This window comes from Vulpes vulpes, chromosome 13, assembly GCF_048418805.1.
Source record: "Vulpes vulpes isolate BD-2025 chromosome 13, VulVul3, whole genome shotgun sequence".
Taxonomy (NCBI): Eukaryota; Metazoa; Chordata; class Mammalia; order Carnivora; family Canidae; genus Vulpes; species Vulpes vulpes.
The window spans coordinates 53186077-53202554 of NC_132792.1; the positions used below are offsets into that span (position 1 = coordinate 53186077).

The 16478-nt window shown below is 35.7% G+C and overlaps 1 protein-coding gene and 1 pseudogene across 4 annotated transcripts in view; one reads left to right on the forward strand and one right to left on the reverse strand.

The window, feature by feature from the left end:
* The window catches only part of PKIA (cAMP-dependent protein kinase inhibitor alpha), a 97812-nt gene that overhangs the window by 52069 nt on the left and 29265 nt on the right, over nt 1–16478 (reverse strand). The window contains exon 1 of one of the 4 annotated variants that reach the window (XM_072734446.1): nt 3150–3237. The exons of the other annotated variants lie outside the window; for them this stretch is intronic. The gene's annotated coding sequence lies outside the window, so the exon portion shown is untranslated. Of the gene's footprint in view, nt 1–3149; nt 3238–16478 lie in introns of those variants that run through there. 4 annotated transcript variants of the gene reach the window in all.
* On the forward strand, nt 8356–8506 carry LOC112932578 (U4 spliceosomal RNA; annotated as a pseudogene).

Consider the following 16478-nt stretch of genomic DNA (forward strand, 5'->3'; position numbering starts at 1 on the left):
TGCCCACTTTGAGCATCACAAAGTGCCTTGTAGAAATCGAGCTGATCTTATTTGAAATTTCTCATTTCCCAAATTGAAAGAATTTTTATTTGAAAATTAGTCTCTTTAAAAAGACCACAAAAAGACTGTAAAATTATTCATTGACAAGAACCTAATATTTACTACTGTAATATATTGTGTATAATTTATTGACTGTTTCTCCTAAGTATATATTTAAGTGTTCCATAATCTAAAAATTTTAATAGATGTAACTACAATATGATTCAACAGTATCATACAATAAAATCCTCTTAGAAAGATGGTGAAATCCTTTATTACAAAAAATGTCTCTATCTTATATCATTATTTCTGTATTAGTGGTATCTATATTTCCCAGCAGGTTGCTTTTCGTCCTGGTAAACTTCTCTCTCCTAAGTCACTTCCTTGAATCATGGATGAAGTACCAATTGCAGAGAATTTTCCATTCTGTTTATATTTTTAAAAATTTCAACTAACGGTGCAGAGTCTTCACTGACAATTTCTGTAGCTCTCTCTCTTCCTAAATTTACTTGCTTCTTGTGTCAATATTAAGTTTCTGGATTTAAATGCGTAATGGTTTTCTAATATGTTCTCTGTTAAAAGCTTTCTTCTCCTTTAAAATTATTAGTAGAAGTGGTATTTTCATGGGAAGAAAAGAGTACCATCTCTACTGCTTGCTATCAGGATGAAACTACATCCTCAGTTGCATAATAGAAAACCTGGCTTGGCATCAACTGGTGGGATTAAAAACCACAGTTTCACTTCCTTGCACTTAAAATATTTACATCAATTTCTCTTTGTTTTGAAAATGGAATACAGGACCCAGTGTGGGTGTGGCCCGTGAATCTGCTTCTGTGACTCATCTTAGACTTGTCACTTCCAACTTCTTTATAAATATACTTTTTACCAATTACTGGGGGCCAGGTTTGGTTACTGCTGTTGGTTCTCAACAGTTTAATATTATGAGGCATCTCTTGAAACTATTTCTTTGCTATGTCTGCAAAGTAGCTCTCCCATACCCTTCCCCAACTCTTGTATTCTGCTGCCTATTTAAACTTAATGTCTGTAAATAGTCCACTGCATTTATTTTGTTGATGGACTGGCTATTTTCCAAGATTTTGTTGTTGACCTTGTCTGACTGTTTAAGGATGACCTTTTGGTGATGTTATAAAACTTCTTAAGAAAAGTAAACAGAGGTGCTCATCTAGGTGTCTTCTAAAACCTGCAAAAAACCCAGTAGTTTAAAAAACAGAATGGCTTTGGTATAGAAATCTGTGGCATATTTCATCTGCACCTGCAAGCTTTAAGCTTCCAGAACTAAAAATTAAGTCTGAAACATACAATCAGATACAAAGAAAAAGCAAAAAAGAAACCAATAATGTAATTTTTCTGCTGGATAGGTGAACAGTACTGAATGGATATGTGAACAGGACAGGCCTGCTACTTTTAATATTCTCATAAAGATGGTAACCAAATAACCAATCCAATAAAACAACCACTTTTTCCATGAGAAGAAGAATTAATAGACATGGATGTCAGGAGTATTATACCTGGCAAGAATTTTGAAGGTCTCCTTGTATAGAAGAAGAAGTTGAGGTATGGAATGGTTAAGTGACTTGTTGAAAGCAGAGGTCAGAGTAGGGTCAGACTTGGGATTTTCTGCCTCCCCATCCAGGATACCTGACCTTATTCTTTGATTGAATTTGCTGAGTGTTTATGCATTTACATCAAGAGAGCCCACATGTACCAGATTTGTTTTCATTGTTACCAGTAGAACCAAGTTAGCAGCTTTACAGGTTTTATAGTATAAAATTAGCCCAGTCAGTCAAACTAGTCAAAAATTAGTCAATCTAATATTTCCAAAGAGATAGTGCTTTGTCGGTTCTTTTGCTAAAAACTGTTAATGAGAATTAGATAATGTATGTTTGCAGGTGTATGTTCAAATTTAAAAGATAAGAATCGAATTTTTGAGGGTTTTTTGTCCAGTTGTATATGATGACATAAAAATAGAACACTTGTCGTTTAATCAAATATACTTGCAGTGTTTATTTTTATAAGCACCTTTATATATCTCTACGGTTTTAATGATAATTAGTGGGACAACACGGAAATATTATGTATTTTCAAGCTAACCCTGATTTTAAAAAAGTCTTTTTTAAGTATTCTAAATTATGTGAAGACTAGAAGTACTATTGCTTTATCTACTTTACAGAAAGTAGATGATGTTTAGCCTTGAAATAATGCTGCACCAATCTCAGGAAATAATTCTTAGATGAAAAACTCATTCTTGGGATGCCTGGTGGCTCAGCGGTTGGGCGCCTGCCTTTGACTCAGGTCATGATCCCGGGATCTGGGATTGATCCCCACATTGGGCTCCCTGCAAAGAGTCTGCTTCTCCCTCTGCCTATGTCTCTGCCTATCTCTCTTTCTCTCTATGTGTCTCTCATGAATATATAAATAAATCTTTAAAAAAAAAAAAGAAAAACTCATTCTCCTCATTGTCTTATCTTTTCACAAAAATTTAGTTCAAAGAACCTGCCTTTTTAAGATTTCGATCACTTTTCACCATTGTTTCCATGCCTTTTCACGTTAAGGTTGCCTGATCCTGTTGCTAAGCAACCTTGCATTCTTATTGGGGCTTAATGATGTACTTACAATTATTTTAAATATACCCATTTGTATATAGTTTCTTTAAGAATATCCTGATACTTTTGTCTAAGAGGCTTTTGTATAATATCAATGAGGGTTCCTCATTGCAATTCATAGTTCAATAGGAATATAAATGATAGAATAGTGTTTTCCAGAAGATTTGGAAGAATGCCAAGAGTACACTGGAAAAGCACTAGATCTTACTTTTTCCCAGTATGCTTTTTTTTAGAACAGGGTAAAATCAGTGAGATGACAAGGAATTCACAAAGGATTTCAAAGAAACATAAAGAAGATGTTCCTTTTATTGACTAGATTAAATTATTGTTTTTCTTCTTACCCCAAATTCTGAAGAAAAATTGTGTAAATCTATATTATTTTGAAAAAATAAGTTCCATATAATCCTGACATGTAAGTCTGACATGGGTATTTGAATTTGATCAGGCTTTCAGATCAAACTGAATTATTAACTAAATTCTCTTCACCTGTTTGCTCTTGTCCCAGACCTTCCTCTTCATTCAGAAATATCCAGATGGGACTGGCATCAGCAGCCTTAATATTTCCCATACTGATATGTAGGGAGATATAAGGGGACTACCAGCACATCTCTAGCATATAGTTAGAGTTAACATATAGTGCTCCCAATGTGTATCTGAAAAAAACAAAAAAAGATTTTTCTTTTAAACCATCTTTTTCAGTTATAATAGAATCGAAGAAACAAAGATATTTTGTTTCTGAAGAATCATAGAGAATGTTCTAAGTACAAGAGAAAAGCCCCACTAATGACAACCCAATAATACATAGCTGACAGTGCTGCCAAGAGACAGTCTCCTGTGGTGACATCACCTTCACAAGTTTCTTGGAGGGTACCCCAAACATCATCTGTTTTCTTTATAACTTTCCTGTCTCTAGCATTTAAAGATACATCTACTACTGTGTTAATTCTATTTCTATTTCGAGGATGATCCCTTCTTAGGAGTGTAACCTAATATACAAAGTTTAAAGTGCTGATTATTTGCCCCTTCTTCTAAAACTTTAAATTATTATAATTTAAGTTTATTATTAAATGGCCTCTCTAGATGTCAGTTTCCTTACTTATAAAGTGAGGCTTGCAATGCTTTCCTTTCCCTTCAAAGGATTAAATCTGATATGCTAGCATGGTATCTACTATATGGTAAACATTCAATGTAAGCTCCCTTTCCTATTATTATCTTCATTGTGCGTGGCCCACTTCTGGTTTTCTAGGATTTACTAGAACAGTTCATACCTTCTAGGAATACATGGTTTCTGATCATCTTTCCTTACAACCTTCAGTTTTACCAAACTAAAGGCTCTTAATTCTTTTGTAATTAATTCCTACATTCTTATTTCCCAGCTCAGCTACTTTTCTGAATTTTTTAGAATTCAGTTTATTTTAGCAGGCATCAATTGAGGTACTATAAAGTGAGGTAACATTACAGTATGTCCTGAGATTACAAATGTAATCAGGATCCCTATCCTCATGAGGTTTATAGTCTAGTGTCAAACAGTAGTAGTAAAGAGACAAAAAAATGTAATTCTTGGATTTTGGCAAGATTGTTCCCCTGTGAGAACACATAAGTGAAACAACTAAATCAGATTCAGGAGGATGGGAGATTAGGAGAGCTTTCTGTTCTTCTAGGTTTTCTAGAATTGACAAACAGATCTATATCTGTATTCCAAGTTTAGATTGACCTACCAGCCTTAACATTTCCTCTCATCTTGACTAAACTTTAGACAGGTTTCTTCCTGACTAAAGGACCCTAACCTCTCCTTATGTAAAACATTTGCTTTAGAAAACTTGCAACTGTAAATTCTTTCTCTGTCCTTTTGAGTTGTAAATCTTCTTTTTCATTTTTTAAAGATTTTATTTATTTATTCATGAGACACAGAGAGAGGGAGAGAAGAGAGAGAGAAAGAAAGAGAGAGAGAAAGAGAGGCAGAGGGCAGAGACACAGGCAGAGGGAGAAGCAGGCTCCATGCAGGGAGCCTGATGTGGGACTCGATCCCAGGGCCCCAGGATCACACCCTGGGCCGAAGGCGGCGCTAAACCACTGAGCCATCCGGGCTGCCCATTCTTTTTCTTTTTTTAAAAGATTTTATTTATATTTTTGAGAGAGAGTGAGTGAGAGGGAGGAAGTGTGCAAGTGAGGGGCAGAGGCAAAGGGAGAGTGAGAAGCAGACTCCCCGCTGAGCAGGGAGCCAACGGGACTGAATCCCAGGACCCTGAGATCATGACCTGAGGGAAAGACAGACACTTAACCAACTGAGCCACCCAGGCACCCCAAGAGATGTAAATCTAACATCTTGACAGTTTTACAACCGAGGAATATCTTTCTCAATGACCTGGGAGCCATATATTTGAAACATTATCAAGAAAGATAGCACCCCCATTCTCTGTGGGACAGTAAGAGTCTACTTCAATAAGTACCAGTTAGAAAACACAGATGGAGTGCCCCTGACCAATCTCCCCACTTGGTGTCCTCCAGTACTATTCCACTAGTTCACCCCAGCACTGAAAAACTCTCTTGCCTTTTGTTTCAGCAGAGTTGAGTCCAATGTCTCCCCCACTGCAGTAGTCTTGAATAAATGTTTCCTTGCCTATTTAATTTTGTCCTTTGATAGGATGCATCTAAGTCTTGTACAAGGGGGAAAAGTTGATTTTTACCCAATGTTCTACTCATTGATATCTAGGGTTTAATCTTTGTAATTGCTGATTAAAATAGGCCACCATGTCAATGTCTAGAGCACTCTAAACTCTCACCAGCAATAAATGAAATCCCAGAGAGAGTTCACTACATTCTAAATGTAACTAGAATTATTTTCCCAAAAATATATGTCTTTATATCTATGCACAACATGTGCCTTTGCTTCAAAGAGACTCTGAGCAAGCTAAAATATTCATATTCTTCCTAATAGCTGTATACTCATTCTTTTGGTATTTCAATGATTTCAAAGGATCAGAACAGAATCATGAGCAAATTTGGGAGCATCATTCACCATCAATAAATTACTCAGCAAGCACTCTACCTGCTGTACTTTCCATGAAGCTCACTATAGAATCAACTGAGACACTAACCTCTCATACATTGAGGAAATTTCAGATATTTGATAGTTTTAGCCAAAGTTTTGAATTTTAAAATGCATGGATATTTCTAAATCAATTGTAATAAATTATAAATTATCTTCAACAACTATTGCATAATAAAATTTTCTAAAGATTGCTGTGGAAATTAAGCTTAAGTTTAAATTTAATTTTAAGGTAAATAAAAATATTTACTCCATTTTGGTACCTTTTTATCATTATAAAATATATAAAACCAGTTTTTTTCTAATGTGCACATTTGTTATACCAGCTTTTTCTCTTTCCAAAAAAAAAAAAAGTGTTACTAATATAATGGCATATCATACAACATATGGTACCTTAGAATTAAAGAAATATAGGAGAATGACTCTGACTACCTCTCCATGCTACATGCAAATTCATAACTCCAAACTTTCTCAGACATTTTTTTTTCTTCTAAAGATTTATTTATTTATTTGAGAGAAAGCGAGCACTTGCAAGCAGAGGGGAAGAGCAGAGGGAGAGGGAAGAGAGTCCCAATTAGAGTCCATGCTAAGCACAGCCCAATGGGGGCTCGAGCTCATGACTCTGAGATAAGGACCTGAACTGAAACCAAGAGTTAAGTCGCTTCACTGAGTGTGCCACCCAGGAACCCTTCTTGGTCAGTTTTTTAAAAAGATGCCAGTCATCTAACTCACACAAACACTCATAAACATATATCTTTCTTATTAGAGAACAAGCTTGGTGTAAATAAGTGGTAATTAAAGGTAATGTGTTAATTTTATGTAGTTATAATTTACAATACAGTAGAAATGTAGTTTTAATATAAAGATGTATATCTTTTCCAAATATATGGGAGACTCATATAACTACCGCACAATGTGTATATTTGTCCTTTAGGTTTAGAATACACTTTACTACTTTAATGAGTTGAGTCTATATCTTATAATCATACCTTTGCCTTTATAGTATAATGTAGATTCAGAGTCTTTGGTGGGAAACATATCCCATGAATTATAATAGTATCATTAGTGGAAAATGCAATATTATTTTAAGATATAATAGCATGAAACTAGGACAGATTTTCACCAAAAGAAAAGAGTTGCATATATTTGGCCCTTATTGTCAGGCCTATTTCTCACTGGTAATTGCCCAGTCTTCATGTACACATTACAGTGCAGTGCTCTTAAGGAAATCCAGCATTCTTTGCTCTATAATCTTTTCTTCCCACAAAATACTTGACAAACATAGCTATTAGCTCTATGTGAAGTGGTTGTATATATCAAAATTTCTTCACAAGCTCACTTAACCAAGATACCAAATAATTTATCCAGATTCCAAAACAAATCAGTTGAAGAGCTAAGTGTGCAAAAAAATCCCATAATACCCTGGATTCCAAAAATGAGATGTAGTTTTTATTAATTTTATACCACTTAGCAAGCTCAGATTGGGTCTTCTTTTTTTAAAGATTTTATTTATTTATTTGAGATAGAGAGGAAGAGGGAATATGAGCTGGAGATAGAGGGAAAAAGAATCTGAAGCAGACTCCATGCTGAGCGCAGAGACCAATGAAGGGTCAATCCCACAATCAGGAGATCATGACTTGCGCTGAAACCAGGAGTTGGCCTTTTAACCACTGAGCCACTCTGATGGCCCCAAGTTGGGTCTTTATGTTAAGTATCTTTAACTAACAAATGCTTAAGAGCACACTTTAAATGCATTACACCATGAGACCATGATAGGAAATGCATTAGGAATATAGCCAAAGGGAAAAAAGTCACTCACATATGCCCTGTTTTCTGCTAAAGGGAGAATCTCATCTCCATAACAAGGTTATTAATGTGTGATATATTTCTTTTTTTTAAGATTTTATTTATTTATTCATAGACACGGGGAGAGAGAGAGATAGAGAGAGAGGCAGAAACACAGGCAGAGGGGAGAGGGAGAAGCAGGCTCCATGCAGGGAGCCCGCCACGGGACTCATCCCGGGCCTCCAGGACCACACCCCAGGCTGCAGACGGCGCCAAACCGTTGCGCCACCGGGGCTGCCCTGTGTCATATATTTCTGATAGAAAGTTCTTATCTTTGAGAAAGATGATTAAACATTATATTTATGCAGTTTAACCTTTCTTAAGATACACTTTTTGAAATAATACTTTGTTACCGTAATTGAGAAGTTTCAGCTATTTCTTTTTTTTTTTTTTAATTTTTATTTATTTATGATAGTCACAGAGAGAGAGAGAGAGGCAGAGACACAGGCAGAGGGAGAAGCAGGCTCCATGCACCGGGAGCCTGACGTGGGATTCGATCCCGGGTCTCCAGGATCGCGCCCTGGGCCAAAGGCAGGCGCTAAACCGCTGCGCCACCCAGGGATCCCCAGTTTCAGCTATTTCAAAGCTATTTATCTCAATATTCATGTAAGATACTTAATGAAAACATTTTATTAATAATTTTATGAATATATTTAACAACTTAATATTAGAAATTTAGAAAAGAAAACAACTTAATATTAGAAATTTAGAAAAGAAATAGGACAATAAAGGTGCTTCTGGTTTAAACTGAATATAAGTAAATTGGACAAAGTATGTTGCTGTTTAGTAAGTTAAAGAAGCTTTGCACAGTGGCAGTATTGTAGCCAATGAGGTTTATCCAAGGCGCAATTATTGCTAGTATGTTAAAGAAATTAAATTTAGACGTCCCTCATTCTTTTAACACATTTTATAAATCCATTCAGATTAATCTGGAAAACTTCTTCAGGAGGTTTACTAATATTTGAAGGTAGAACACTTTTTTTTATTGTTTGGCTGATTTTTTAAAAGAGCAACTAGGGCAAGATTATGTAAATCAAACTGGTGCAAACAACATCCTGGCTAGTCCACATCAGTCACTTTCCTAAATTTCAAGGTTATTAATTACTCAACTTATCTTTCGACTTTAATTTTAGAAAGCCTCAAATTAGCAACAAGTTTTATCTGAGTCAAAGCAGTCAGGGCAACAAGTTTTATCTGAGTCAAAGCAGTCAGGGCTTTACAGGATGATTTGTTAGATTAATTTTTCCTCAATCAAAACAGACGATTAAGCTACATTAATTTACTACAGAGAAGTCATATATTCTTCAGTGAATAAAGGCTTCCCTTCTCTGCTCCTGATGGCCATCTGTGTGCAAAACTTAACAATATTAGTTCAACTCTTATTTTTTTTTCCTGATTCAGAACTTCAGTATGAATGATGATTAGCTACATGACTAACAGGACAGGAAGCTCCTCAAACATTTTTTTAAACTCACTAACAGAATCTTTTGTATCAAGCAGCAGCTCACTAAGTAAGTGTTGAATGAGTGGATAGATCCCATTCATACACAATCATAATAACTAAATACTTCTTTAAAAATCTGAGGTTTAATTTTGTGGTCAAGTACTAAAAGATGGGGCAGCCCCAGTGGCTCAGCAGTTTAGCGCCACCTTCAGCCCGGGGTGTGATCCTGGGGACCAGGGATCAAGTCCCACATCGGGCTCCCTGCATGGAGCCTGCTTCTCCCTCTGCCTGTGTCTCTGCCTTTCTCCCTCTCTCTCTGTGTCTCATGAATAAAGAAATAAAATCTTTAAAAAAAAAAGTACTAAAATATGAAGTAGAAGTCAGTACTTCCATTTATTTATAACATGACCTCTGTCTTCAGTAGATGGTTAAAAAGGTTAGTTTTACCAGTGGCTTCACAAAACATACTAAATGGGTTAGAAGAACCAAGATATTTATGGTATATATTTAATTGGTTTGAGAACTGAATGAACAGGTATTAATTCTAAGGACAATCTAGTGCCAGCTTCAGTAATGAGGCCTAAACTGCACAGGTTTCAAACTCAGACCCACACCTTGTTCATTTTGGCTCACTTAATGCTTCTTGATGCTGCTACACAGGCCCTTATTTTGAGAAACAGGTGATTTAACTATGTATATGTATTTTTTTATGTTGCATAGAAAGCTAGACACTCATTTTGTATGTGATATGAGAAATATGATATTTAAGGTATATTGCTATTTATGATAAACTCTGATTTACATATGTTTACCTCAACTGAAAAAAATGCTAATTAATATTATCCTCTTTAATGTAATTACTAACAATCTCTTCTTCCTTAACTATATGGCCCTGTATCTAGGCAACATATTTGTAAGATCCCAAAGTTATCACCATGGGAGTATGCCATCAGAGAAACAGATTTTCCAAGTGAAGTCAAGTAACCACTCATGGTTTTAGCATGACCAAAAAATTAGTAATTTTACTGCATTAGTTGCTATACAAAGCCATGGATTTCATTAGCTATTCAGGAAATCTTCAAAACACAACATGGCTAGGAGGCTGGGCCAGCTTTTGCAAATTACAGCAAACCTTCATAAAATAATCTACAGGGCATTCTTGATCTAAACCCAAACAGAATGGGATTAAATAATAAATCTTTCAGGAAGCTTGGACATGGAAAAGATTTGTCACTTAAGATGGCAATTCAGCTTAACAACTGAGGCAATGAGACTGACGGAATATACCCTTTCCAAGAAAGTAGTTAAAACAATTTCTGTTGATGGTAACAGTATTTCCATAGGCTTCTGTTTACAGAGGTAATATATAGTATCGAAGCAGAACACTGAAAACATATAACCAAGTCTTCATAAAGAATTGGAAAAATACATCAAATCTCTCTTGAGAAGAACTAAGCTTTTTTAAATTAAAAATAACCATTATTATCATGATAAAATTATAATCTTATTAATATTTTATTATTAAATAATTATTATTTGCAGGGAAGACAGACTGGCATCACATCAGCATTTTACTACTAAAATGTAATCAGTATACACAATATATACACTGAGGATTCCCACTTTTGATCTTAAGGTTATGCCAGTTTATCACAATTTTTAGTAAAACTCATTTTCAAACTTATTGTATCTCACTATATCAGAACTATTTCAAAAGGGATCTTGTTAGGCATCTCCATAAAAAAAAAAAGTCCAAGCCATGCTTTTTCGATGAAATCTTTGGAGGTTGCTATGACAATGGTATTTCTAGCTTAGCTCACAATTCATATTCTTTAGTTCTTAGTAAAGTAACCTGTTTCTGCTTCTTGGTATCATTTTCTAAGATTCTGAAAGATAGTCCCAAAAGTTTTCTCCAGAGATTGGGATTGGGAATTATTAAATGCTGAACTTAAAAAAAATAATTTCTATATATAAACTACTAACACTGAAACAGGAAGATAATAAAAAATCTCCCAACAAACAAGAGTCCAGGGCCGGATGGCTTCTCAGGGCAATTCTACCAAACCTGTAAAGACTTAATACCCATACTTCTGAAACTGTCCCAAAAAACATAAATGGAAGGAAAACTTTCAAACTCATTCTATGAGGCCAGCATTACCTTGATCCCAAAACCAGAGAAAGACCCCCTATGAAGAATTACAGACCAATATCCCCGATAAACATGCAAGCAGAAACTTTCACCAACATACTGGCTAATGGGATCCAACAGTACATTAAAAGTATTATTCACCAAAACCAAGTGAGATTTATTCCTGGTCTGCAGGGGTGGTTCAACACCTGCAAATCACTCAACGTGATGTTCCACATATGGTCCAGAAGGTTAAGAACCTTGTGATCCTCTCAATGGATGCAGAAAAAGCATTTAACAAATACAGAATCCTTTCTTGATTAAAAATTTTAAAACAAAACAAAACAAAACACAAAATTCTCCACAATATAGGGAAACAGGAAACATACCTCAACATCATAAAAGCCAAAGAGGAAAGACCCACAGCCAATATCATCTTCAAAGGGGAAAATGGAGAGCTTTCTCCTAAGGTCAGGAACATAACAAGGATGGCCACTCTCACCACTTTGTCCAACATAGTACTGGAAGTCCTAGCCTCAGTGATCAGACAACAACAACAAAATAAATAAAATGTGTCCAAATCAGCAAAGAAGAAGTTAAACTTTCACTCTTCTCAAACGACATGATACTTTATGTAGAAAACCCAAAAGACTCCATCAAAAAATTCCTAGAACTGATAAAGAAATTCAGCAAATTTGTAGGATATAAATTAATGCAAGACGCTTGCTGCATTTCTATAGAGTAACAATGAAGGAGCAGAAAGAGAAACCAAGGAATTGATCCATTTACAATTGCACCAAAACCTGTAAGATACCTAGGAATAAACCTAACCAAAAAGCTAACAGACCTGTACTCTGAAAACTATGGAACACTTCGGAAAGAAATTGAGGAAGATACAAAGAAACTGAAAAACATTTCATGATCACGGACTGGAAGAACAAATATTGTTTAAATGTCTATGCTACTCAAAACAATCTACACATTCAATGCAGTCCCTATCAAAATACCACCAGTATTTTTCACAGAGCTAAAACAAACAATTCTAAAATTTGTATGGAACCAGAAAGGACCCCAAATGGCCAAAGTAATGTTGAAAAAGAAAACCAAAGGGGCGCCTTGGTGGCTCAGTTGATTAAGCATCTGCCTTCACCTCAGGTCATGATCTCAGGGTCCTGGGATTGAGCCCCACCTAGGGCTTCCTGCTCAGCTGTATTATAGAGCTGTCATCATCAAGACAGTATGGTATTGGCACAAAAACAGATACACAGATCAATGGAACAGAACAGGGATCCTTGGGTGGCTCAGCGGTTAAGCATCTGCCTTCAGCCCAGGGCGTGATCCTGGAGTCCCAGGATCAAGTCCCATGTCAGGCTCCGGGCATGGAGCCTGTTTCTCCCTCTGCCTGTGTCTCCACCTCTTTCTCTCTCTTTCTCTCGTGAATAAATAAATAAATAATCTTTAAAAAAATGGAACAGAACAGAGAACTCAGAAGTGCACCTTCAATTCTATGGCCAACTAACCTTTGACAAAGCAGGAAAGAATATCAAATGGAAAAAAAAAGTCTCTTCAGCAAATGGTGTTGGGAAATTTGAACAGCCACATGCAGAAGAATGAAACTGGACCACTTTCTTATACCATACACAAAAATAAACTCAAAATGGATGAAAGACCTAAAGGTAAGGCAGGTATCTACCGAAATCCTAGAGGAGAATACAGGCAGCAACCTCTTTGACTGTGGCCGCAGCACCTTACTGCTTAGACACATCTCCAGAGGCAAGGGAAACAAAAGAAAAAATGAACTATTGGACTTCATCAGGATAAAATGCTTTTGCACAGAAAGGGAACAATCAACAAAACTAAAAGGCAACCTAGGGAATGGGAGAAGATATTCATAAATGATACATCTGTTAAAGGACTAGTATCCAAAATCTATAAAGAACTTACCAAACTCAACACTCAAAAACAAAGAGTCCAGTTAAGAAATGGGGAAAAGACATGAACAGACATTTCCAAAGAAGACAAAAAATGTCCAACACACATAAAAACATGCTTCACATCACTTGTCACCAGGGAAATACAATCAAAATCACAATGAGCTACCACCTTACACCAGTAAGAATGGCCAAAATTAGCAACTCAGGAAACAACAGATGCTGGCAAGGATGCAGAGAAAGGGGAACCCTCTTACTGTTGGTAGGAATGCCATCTGGCGCATCCACTTTGGAAAACAGTATGGCAGCTCCTCAAAAAGTTAAAAATAGAATTACCCTAAAACCCACCAATTGCATTACTAGGTATTTTTCCAAAGGATACAAACATAGTGATTTGAAGGTGCACATGCACCCCAATGATGTTATGAGCACTAAGTGTTATATGCAACTAATGAATCCATAAATTCTGTCTCTGAGACTAATATACTACTATATGTTAATTGAATTTAAATAAAAAATTTAAAATATAATTTCTATTTCATTCAATAGTGAAAGCATTTTCCATAGTATATAGTTTGGGGGAATTATTCTAATATTAAAGAATATATGGCATTTAGCAGATATAATCCACATTTAATTTAATATGTTCCTTATTTAATTTGTGCTTTTTAATTTGTGCTCATTCCCCACCCCCTTTTAACAGGGGAAATTCACAAGTAATATTGTTATGAATATCCATTTTTCTTCTAAGGAATTGTTTCTTTAGTACAATTTAATAAGACTGAGACAAGGGTTATGATTTTTTGTCTATTTATAGTATTTATAAAAATTAAAGTTGAATGTGTATAGATGAGGCATATATAGTATCCTGTTTCCACTGCCTTCCCTCAGTCCACATGGCACATTTACATCATTTGTGTGACCGTTGAAAGCATTCAACTTTTTGACTCCTGAAGTACAGGGTCAAAGGTATAAGTATTTCTATGACTTTCAATACCTATTATCATTTAACTCCTCAAAACCAATTTTACCTATACTTATTTTATTTTATTTTATTTTATTTTATTTTATTTTAAGTAAACTCTATGCCAAACATGAGGCTCCAAATCACAACCTTGAAATCGAGAGTTGTGTGCTCTACGGACTGAGCCAGCCAGGTGCCCTCAATTATACCTATATTTCAATATCATCAACTTTCATTTATTTGAATGCTTTCTACATGCTAGGTGCTGTTTAGGCACTGGGGACACAATGATGAAATAAGACAATGAACAGGGAGTTAAATGAGGTGTGATATAATAGAAGTTGGAATAGGGTGCCAGCGGAACTCATGAGAAGAGTAGAAACCAGCCTTCTCCAAATAGGGTCACTACATGGGAAAGGGATAGCAGGCAGATGAAATATGGAGGAAGGGAGAATACCACAAACAATGGCCTAGAAAATACAAAGCAAAGCACATCTTAAGTATCATGAGAATATAGAAGGTGAGGTTAGTGTTGAAAGACTTGAATATATAAGAATATATATATATATATATATATATGTATATATGCCAGTTTTATAATTACATAATCATCTTTAGGTGTCATTTAATATTTGTCTAATGTATTAACATGTTATAATAATGTTTTCAATACGCACTGCATCTGAGAATATCAAATTCCTGGCATAATCAAACAAATAAAAAGTGGCACACAGATTAGGAAACTCAGTACCACTTGAAAGAAGACAGGCTTCTGTGGTTTAACAGCAGCATGGGCCTATGTGTAGAAGAAGAGGAGTTGTTGGAACTGTAGCAATAGGTGGGAACAGTTGAAGTACCTAAAGTGCCAGGGTATGAAGTTTATTTTGGATTTTTCAATGGTCACTGAAATGACAGAGAAATGTTAGAGGAAACAAAACCATAATGAAAATTAACACTGATTCTCTTAATTAAAGCTAAATTCAGAATGTTCTGGAAACAATCTCCAAGTAATTGAAGGAGGAAAACCACATTCATAAAGAAATTTTCTCATTCTGATTATCACTGGCACCCCCATACCAACCTTTAGGCCTAAATCCTAACACTTTTGTGCAGGTATAGTCAAAACAGAACCATCTCATTTTGTTTCACTTTAGTACAAATTATACAGAAGAAACATTGAAAGAATTTATGAAATGATAAGAGAGTGCAAGAGTGTGAGAAATATATAGAGTTTTGTTTACAAAGAACTAGTTTATTCTTTATAGATCATTGTTAACCTAGAGTCCATGGAACTTCACACTGGACTCCATGCATTTGTTAACCTATGAAATAATATGTAAGACATTGTGTGCATTTGTATAGTCTATGTATAAAGGATCGAAGAGGGCCTTTACAAATAGATAGAAAAGAAATTCTTGCTGTTGTCTATTATGCAAGCCAAAGCAGATGGGACAATTTGGCAGAAACAATACTATAAGGGATATAAACCGTTTGGTCCAAGTGCACAGCTGTCTGGTTTGTGTTGAAAGAGTTATGTTACATTATTCAAAAATAAATTTTATAATGTCTGGAACAAGAGTTCTTTCCCCAGTGTTCAAGACACAGAGGGTTTCTGAGAATCTCTTTGAAATCACACTCAAAATTCTGTGCAAATGTATATGTGTATGTACATTTTCTGAGAAATCATCAAAAGGTTCATAAACCCTTCAATGACACTTTCTCATTCCATTTCTGTGCTGGATCTCCCATTTCTGAAGGTAGAGATTCCAGTTCCTGAGACCTTGGGTGTAATTCAGCAGGTGGTGAGGGCACCCTCTCCAACATCCTGCATCTCTGAAGTGTCCATAAGCAAAGCAAGCAGCCATCTAATTATGAATATCATTCCTCATGATTGTTATTACTGTATTTTAGAAGGTTAACAGATGGGGAAGAAATGGTAAAGAGGTAGACAAGAGACTATTATAAGGGCCAAAGTTTAAAGTAACAGAATTTAAATTATGATGGTGTAAGTGGGGATACAAAAGCAAGGATGAGAAGGAGGGATGACTTGATATTTGATATTGTTAAAAAAGAAACAGCACACCTAAAATGGAGTCACTTGGGCTAAGCCCCATGTCGGTAAACCAAGACTTAATATCTACCTAACCTGACTGCAGTTCCAACCTCTCTTGGGAATATAATCTTAACCAGTGAGTCTGAAATTTCCAGGCCAGCACTAGTGAGGTAATCCACTCTGCCTTCCCCCAAAGGAATGTGACTCTGCCTGAAATAACCCTTCCTTTTGTTCATGATTTCCCTGCTCTATCTCTTTCTGTATTTAAAAGTCTTTCCATTCCAGCAGCTCTTAAAGTTACCTTCTATTTGTTACTTGGGATCCTGCCTGATTCATGGCTTGCTGAATAAAGCCAATTGGAGCTTCACATTTTCTAAGTTGTATTTTGTTTTTAACAGCAC